This window comes from Olea europaea, unplaced genomic scaffold, assembly GCF_002742605.1.
Source record: "Olea europaea var. sylvestris unplaced genomic scaffold, O_europaea_v1 scaffold1704, whole genome shotgun sequence".
Taxonomy (NCBI): Eukaryota; Viridiplantae; Streptophyta; class Magnoliopsida; order Lamiales; family Oleaceae; genus Olea; species Olea europaea.
This window is the reverse complement of record NW_019234728.1, coordinates 183,949-193,028: the sequence shown is the minus strand read 5'-3', so window position 1 is coordinate 193,028 and position 9,080 is coordinate 183,949. Positions and strand designations below refer to the sequence as shown.

Here is a 9,080-nt window from a genome sequence, read left to right as displayed (position 1 = left end):
AAAGTATTTGAAGTATTATTATTTAAATTATTATTGCAAGATGTAAGCTTCCACTAAAACGTATACACTTGTACTAAACCACGGATTAAGTAAAGTAAAGTAAAGTAAGTAGCGTTCCGGTCCACTAGGGGTCAGGGCATTACATGGACAGTTCAAGTTTAAAACAATTTTTCCGACAACAATGCAAGTGTCAATTGACGTGTCAAAAATCAGTGTACAAATAGCAGAGTTCAATCGGTAAGAACCTTGCTGCATGTACACTATGGTGCACACTTTAGTTCATACTCTGCCATGTGTTATTACCCTGTTCGACAATTTAAATTTCAACCAGTTTTTCCTTCCAATTGACACTTGACAACAAAGCAAGTGTCAAACAACTTGTCGAAAATTAGTGTACAAATAGCAAAGTTCAATCGATAAGGACCTTGCTACATGAATACTATGGTGTGCACTTTAATATACACTTTGCCGCGTGACATTATCCTATTAGACAGCTTAAATTTCAAACAATTTTCCCATCAAATTGACACTTGAAAATAATGCAAGTGTCAAACAACGAGTAAAAAATCAATGTACAAATAGCAAAGTTCAATCGATAAGAACCTTGTGTACCCTATGGTGTACGCATTAGTTTACACATTGCCACGTGACATTACCCTACTGGACAGCTTAAATTTCAAACAGTTTTCCCATCCAATTGGCACTTGAGAACAATGCAAGTGTCTAACAACGTGTCAAAAATCAGTGTACAAATAGCAAAGTTCAATCGGTGGGAGCCTTGCGACACATACACTACGGTGTACACGTTAGTTCACACTTTGCCACATGACATTACCCTGTTGTACAATTTAAATTTCAAATAGTTTTCCCATCCAATTGACACTTGACAACAATGTGAGTGGCAAACAACGTGTCAAAAATCAGTGTACAAGAAGTAATGTACAATCGGTAAAAACATTACTACATGTACACTATGGTAAAAATACTTTAGTTTACACTTTGCCACGTGACATTACCCTGCTGGACAGTTTAAATTTCAAACAGTTTTTCCAACCAATTGATACATGACAACAACGCAAGTGTCAAACAACGTGTCGAAAATTAGTGTACAAATAATAATGTTCAATCGGTAAGGACCTTGCTACATGTACACTATGGTGTACACTTTAGTTTACACTTTGCCTAGTGACATTACCCTATTGGGCAGTTTAAATTTCAAACAGTTTTCCCTTCTAATTAACACTTGACAACAATACAAGTGTCAAACAACATGTCGAAAATCAGTGTACGAATAGTAAAGTTCAATCGGTAAGGACCTTGCTACTTGTACACTACAGTATACACTTTAGTATTCACTTGGCCACCTGACATTACCCCGCTGTACTGTTTAAATTTCAAATAGTTTTCCAATCTAATTGACACTTGATAACAATGCAAGTGTCAAAGAACGTGTCTAAAATCAGGGCACAAATAGCAAAGTTCAATCGGTAAGAACCTTGCTACATATACACTATGATGTACACTCTAGTTGGCACTTTACCACGTGGCATTACCCTGTTAGACAGTTTAAATTTCAAATAGTTTTCCCATCGAATGGACCCTTGATTAAATATAAATGTCAAACAACGTGTCAAAAATCAGTGTACAAATAGAAAAGTTCAATCGGTAAGAACATTGCGACATGTAGACTATGGTGTACACTTTAGTTTATCCTTTGCCTCGTGACATTACCCTGTTGAACAGTTTAAATTTTAAACAGTTTTCCCATCCAATTGACACTTGACAACATGCAAGTGTCAAACAACATGTCGAAAATCAGTGTACAAATAGCAAAGTTCAATCAGTAAGAATCTTGCGACATGTACACTATGGTGTACACTTTAGTTTACACTTTGCCACGTGACATTACTCTGTAGGACAGTTTAAATTTCAAACAGTTTTCCCATCAAATTAACACTTGACGACAACACAAGTGTCATACGACGTGTCAAAAGTCAATGTACAAATATCAAAGTTCAATCGGTAAAAACCTTGCTACGTGTTCACTATGGTGCATACTTTAGTTTATACTTTGCCACGTGACATTACCCTATTGGACAGTTTAAATTTCAAACAGTTTTTCCATCCAATTGACACTTGTCAACAATGCAAGTTTTGAACAACATGTTAAAAATCATTGTACAAATGGCAAAGTTCAATCGGTAAGAACTTTGCAACATGTATACTATGATGTACACTCTAGTTTACACTTTACCACGTGACATTGCCCCATTGGACATTTTAAATTTCAAATAGTGTTCCCATCCAATTGACACTTGGCAACAATGCAAGTGTCAAACAACATGTCAAAAATCAGTGTAAAAATAGTAAAGTTCAATTAGTAAGAACCTTGCGACATGTACACTATGGTGTGCACTTTAGTTTACACTTTGCCACGTGACATTACCCTGTTTGACAGTTTAAAATTCAAATAGTTTCCCCATTCAATTAACACTTGACAACAATTCAAGTGTCACACAACGTGTCAAAAATCAGTGTACAAATAGAAAAGTTCAATTGGTAAGAATCTTGCTACATGTACACTATGGTGCACACTTTAGTTTACACTTTGCCAAGTGATATTACCCTATTGGATAGTTTAAATTTCAAATTATTTTCCCATCTAATTGACCCTTGACGACAATGCAAGTGTCAAACAACGTGTCAAAAATCAGTGTACAGATAGCAAAGTTCAATTGATAAGAACCCTGCTACAAGTACACTATGATGCACACTTTAGTTACACTTTGGCACGTGTTATTACCCTTTTGGACAGTTTATGTTTCAAATAATCTTGGCATCCAGTTGACAATTGGCAACAATGCAAGTGGCAAACATGTCAAAAACCAGTGTACAAATAGCAAATGGTACGCGCTATAGTTTACACTTTGCCACATGATATTGCCCTATTGGATAGGTTAAATTTCAAACAGTTTTCCAATCCAATTGACACTTAATAACAATACAAGTGTCAAACAACGTGTCGAAAATCAGTGTACAAATATCAAAGTTCAGTCGGTAAGAACCTTGTGACATGTACACTATGATGTACACATTAGTTTACACTTTGCCACGTGACATTTCCTTGTAGGAGAGTTTAAATTTCAAACAGTTTTCCCATCTAATTGACACTTGACTACAACGTAAGTGTCATACGACTTGTCAAAAATCAGTGTACAAATAGCAAAGTTCAATCGATAAGAACCTTGCAACGTGCTTACTATGGTACACACTTTAGTTTATACTTTACCACATGACATTACCCTGTTGGACAGTTTAAATTTTAAACCATTTTTCCATCCAATTGACACTTGGCAACAATGCAAGTGTCAAACAACGTGTCAAAAATCAGTGTACAAATATCAAAGTTCAATCGGTAAGAACCTTACGACATATACACTATGGTGTGCACTTTAGTTTACACTTTGCCACGTGACATTACCATGTTGGACAGTTTTTAAAATTAAAACAATTTCCTCATCCAATTTACACTTGACAACAATTCAAGTGTTACACAACATGTCAAGAATCAGTGTACAAATAGCAAAGTTCAATCGGTAAGAATCTTGCTACATGTACACTATGGTGTACACTTTAGTCTACACTTTGCCGAGTGACATTACCCTATTGGACAGTATAAATTTAAAACAGTTTTCCTATCCAATTGACCTTTGACAACAATGAAAGTGTCAAACAACGTGTCAAAAATCAATGTACAAATAGCAAAGTTCAATCGGTAAGAACCCTACTACAAGTACACTACGGTGCACACTTTAGTTTACACTTTGCCATGTGTTATTACCCCATTGGACAGTTTAAGTTTCAAGCAATTTTGCCATCCAATTGACACTCGGCAACAATGCAAGTGTCAAACAACATGTCGAAAATCAGTGTACAAATAGCTAATGGTGCACGCTTTTGTTTACTATTTGCCAAGTGACATTACCCTATTGGACAGCTTAAATTTCAAGCAGTTTTCCCATCCAATTGACACTTGACAACAATGCAAGTGTCAAACAACGTGTCGAAAATCAGTGTACAAATTGCAAAGTTCAATCGGTAAGGACCTTGCCACATGTACACTATGTTGTACACATTAGTTTACACTTTGCCACGTGACATTACACTGTTGGACAGTTTAAATTTCAAACAGTTTTCCCATCCAATTGACACTTGAGGACAATGCAAGTGTCTAACAACGTGTCAAAAATCAATGTACAAATAGCAAAGTTCAATCGTTAAGAATCTTGCGACATGTACACCACAATGTACACTTTAGTTTATACTTTAGCACGAGACATTACCCTATTGGACAGTTTAATTTTCAAACAGTTTTTTCATCTAATTGACACTTGTCAACAACGTAAGTTTCGAACAACGTGTCAAAAATCAGTGTACAAATAGCAAAATTCAATCGGTAAGAACTTTACGACATGTACTCTACGGTGTACACTTTAGTTTACACTTTACCATGTGACGTTACCCTGATGGAAAATTTAAATTTCAAACAGTTTTCCCATCCAATTAACAATTCACTAGAATGCAAGTGTCAAACAACTTGTCAAAAATCAGTGTACAAATAGCAAAGTTTAATCGACAAGAACCTTGCTACATGTACACTATGGTATACACTTTATTTCACACTTTGCCACGTGACATTACCCTGTTTAACAGTTTAAATTCCAAACAATTTTACTATCCAATTGACACTTGACAACAATGCAAGTGTCAAACAAAATCAGTGTACAAATTGCAAAATTCTATCGGTTTGAACCTTGCTACATGTACACTTCAGTTTACACTTTACCACGTGACATTAACATGTTGGACAGTTCAAATTTACAACAGTTTTCCCTTCCAATTCACACTTGACAACAATGCAAGTGTCAAACAACGTGTCAGAAATCAGTTTACAAATAGCAAAGTTCAGTCGGTAAGAACCTTGCTACATGTACACTATGGTGTACACTTTAGCTTACACTATACCACGTGACATTACCTTGTTGGACAATTTAAATTTCCTACAATTTTCCCATCCAATTGACACTTGACAACAATCCAAATATCAAACAATGCGTCAAAAATCAGTGTACAAATAGCAAGTTCAATTTGTAAGAACCTTGCGACATGCACACTAAGGTGTACGCTTTAGTTTACACTTCACCACATGTCACTACCACATTGGATAATTTAAATTTCAAACAGTTTTCCCATCAAATTGACACTTTACAATAATTCAAGTGTCAAACAACGTTTCAAAAATCAGTGTACAAATAGCAAGTTCAATTGGTAAGAACCTTCCAACATGTACACTATGTTGTACACTTCAGTTTACACTTTACCACATGTCATTATCCTATTGGAAAATTTAAATTTCAAATAGTTCTCCCATCCAACTGACACTTGACAACAATGCAAGTGTCAAACAACGTGTTAAAAATCAGTGTACAAATGGGAAAGTTCAATCGATAAGAACCTTGCTACGTGTACACTATGGTGTACACTTTAGTTTATACTTTACCACGCGACATTACCCTGTTGGATAGTTTAAATTTTAAATATTTTTCCCATCCAATTGACACTTGACAACAATGCAAATATCAAACAATGTGTCAAAAATCAGTGTACAAATAGCAAAGTTCAATCGGTAAGAACTTTGCGACATGTACACTATGGTGCACACTTTAGTTTATCCTTTGCCTTGTGACATTACCCTATTGGACAGTTTAAATTTTAAATATTTTTCCCATCTAATTGACACTTGAAAACAATACAAGTGTCAAACAATATGTTGAAAATCAATGTACAAATAGCAAAGTTCAATCGGTAAGAACTTGCGACATGTACACTATGGTGTACACTTTAGTTTACATTTTGCTACACTACATTACTCTGTAGGACAGTTTAAATTTCAAATAGTTTTTCCATCCAATTGACACATGACAACAACGCAAGTGTCATACGACGTGTCAAAAATCCGTGTACAAATAGCAAAGTTCAATCGGTAAGAACCTTGCGACATGTACACTATAGTCTGCACTTTAGTTTACACTTTACCACGTGACATTACCCTATTAGACAGTTTAAAATTCAAACAGTTTTCCCATCCAATTGACACTTGAAAGCAATTCAAGAGTCACACAACGTGTCAAAAATTAGTGTACAAATAGCAAAGTTCAATCGGTAAGAACCTTGCTACATGTACACTATGGTGTACATTTAGTTTACACTTTGCTAAGTGAGATTACTCTGTTGGACAGTTTAAATTTCAAACAGTTTTCCCATCTAATTGACTTTTGAAAGTGATGCAAGTGTCAAACAACGCATCAAAAATCAGTGTACAAATATCAAAGTTCAATCGGTAAGAATCATGCTACCAGTACACTATGGCGCATATTTTAGTTTACACTTTGCCACGTGTTATTACCCTATTGGATAGTTTATGTTTCAGACAATTTTTCCACCCAATTGACACTCGGCAGCATGCAAATGTTAAACAACGTGTAAAAATAGCAAACGGTGCACGCTTTACTTTACACTTTGCTACGTGACATTACCCTATTGGACAGTTCAAATTCAAAACAGTTTTTCCATTCAATTGACACTTGACAACGATGCAAGTGTCGAACATCGTGTCAAAAATCAGTGTACAAATAGCAAAGTTCAATTGGTACGAACCTTGCTACGTGTACACTTTAACACGTGACATTAACCTATTGGACAGTTTAAATTTCCAATAGTTATCCCATCCAATTGACACTTGACAACATTGTAAGTGTCAAACAACGTGTCAAAAATTAGTGTATAAGTATCAAAGTTCTATTGGTAAGAACCTTTCTACATATACACTATGGTGTACACTTTAATTTACACTTTGCTACGTGATAGTACCCTGTTGGACAGTTCAAATTCCAAATAGTTTTTCCATCCAATTGAGACTTGATAATGATACAAGTGTCCAACAATGTGCCAAAAATTAGTGTACAAATAGCAAAGTTCAATCGGTATGAACCTTGCTACATGCACACTTTAGTTTACACTTTACCACGTGACATTACCCTGTTGGACAGTTTAAATTTCTCACAGTTTTCCTCTCCAATTATCACTTGACAACAATGCAAGTGTCAAACAACGTGTCAAAAATCAGTGTACAAATAGTAAAGTTCAATCAGTAAGAACCTTGCTACATGTACACTATGGTGTACACTTTAGTTTATAGTTTGTCGCGTGACATTGCCCTGTTGGGCAGTTTAAATTTCAAACAATTTTCTCATGCAATTGACACTGGACAATAATGTAAGTGTCGAACAACCTGTCGAAAATCAGTGTACAAATAGCATAGTTCAATCGGTACTAACATTGCTACGTGTACACTATAGTGTACACTATAGTTTACACTATGCCACGTGACATTACCCTGTTGGACAGTTTAAATTTCAAATTGTTTTCCCATCAAATCGACACTTGACAACAACGCAAGTATCATACAACGTGTCAAAAATCAGTGTACAAATAGCAAAGTTCAATCGGTAATGTAACGCCCCGAATTCTCTAGCAACCCGGAACGTTACCAAACGTGAATTGATTAATAAAGTGCTTGAGGCAAATACATTTTCATATAACGAGGAATTCAGTAAAAATTGAACAACCTTAACAAAAGGTAAATTAAATTAAATAACATATGTGGAACAATTTGGAATCATATCTTTTATCAAACATTAATAAAAGTAGTTCTAACAAATAATAAAAATAGGACTAATTGAAAGTTATGACGTGACTCACAATTGAGTCTAAATTTAAAAATAATAATAATCAACTGTTAATAAATATTCTAGTGTTTCTAAAAATTAAAGTACTTCATGATGGAGATCCATTGGTCCAATATGCATCCATCCACCGCCGTCCAGCATACTAATTTCTACCTGAAAATTGTAAATAGAGAGGGATGAGTATAACGAATTATACTCAATGAGATACTTGCTACTCCACATTCAAATCAAACGTGAAATTATGCATAAATTCTCTTACCAACATAACATGAGAATTATCACACCATGACAAATGATAATTCAAGCAAGCGCTGCAAATAACGTGAAGGCTAAATTGTGCCTTAAACTGTATCATGATTTCTCCCAAAGGAGCTCTGAACTGAAGTAATTAAATCCATACATAACAACGTATTTGAAAAGATGTGGACAAACCACTAATAGCACCGAGCATCTCACCTTTTGAAGATGAACGTGGAAAACAAAATTGCTGAAAACGTGATTCTTTATTGAAATTCCAAAGCCTTAAAAAGCCTTCATAATATGGAGAAATATTTTTAAAGAGGAGGAGAGAATAAAGACTTGTAGAAGAAGAATGAGGAATTAATGACTAAATGCTTGAGGTTTAGTGCTATATTTATACTAAACCATGGTGTAGGGTAATCACGTGGGAAGTGGAATTTTGATAAGTTTTGAATTCTAAATTTCCGTCCATACACTCCTCGGCAACTAGACTTCTATCTGATTTGGGGATAACTATTTGTTTTGATAAGTTTCAAATCCACCACAATTATAAAAGATTTAATGGCATTGAAATTGTATGACTCCTTTACGTGGGTATGGTATCTCCAAATTGCATGAGATATATATATTTATTTATTATTCTAATAAAACAACTTAATTGATAGCTAATTAATTTCTTGTCTTCGATTTAAACAAAATAAATGGGAGAGTGTTTCAAATGAAATAACTTAACTACTTTAATTAATTAAAGTCCTAACTATTCTAATAAGATAATTATGAGAAGACTTTATCATAATCAAAATCCTACATGATTAGGAATAATAATTTATATCCTAATTAAAGTAGATTAGCATTACAAGGAATTTAATATTTTCTGGAGTATTATTATTATGTTTTAATCAATTATCTTTAAATTCCTTAATTGTCAATACCTATCATATTAAATTCCTAATGGCCGAGACCTGAAATGCATACTAACTAATTAGAATTTTCATTTATGGCTTGATTCTTCCATTGAATTTCATCTTAATT

At 34.4% G+C, this 9,080-nt stretch overlaps 1 long non-coding RNA gene across 1 annotated transcript; it reads right to left on the bottom strand.

The window, feature by feature from the left end:
• Nucleotides 1–7,725: 7,725 nt before the first annotated feature.
• Nucleotides 7,726–8,342, bottom strand: LOC111377666. The gene is made up of 2 exons (XR_002699758.1): nt 8,265–8,342; nt 7,726–7,961 (listed from the first exon to the last, which is right to left on the bottom strand). It is a non-coding gene; the product is annotated as an uncharacterized LOC111377666 (long non-coding RNA).
• Between the last annotated feature and the right edge of the window lie 738 nt (nt 8,343–9,080).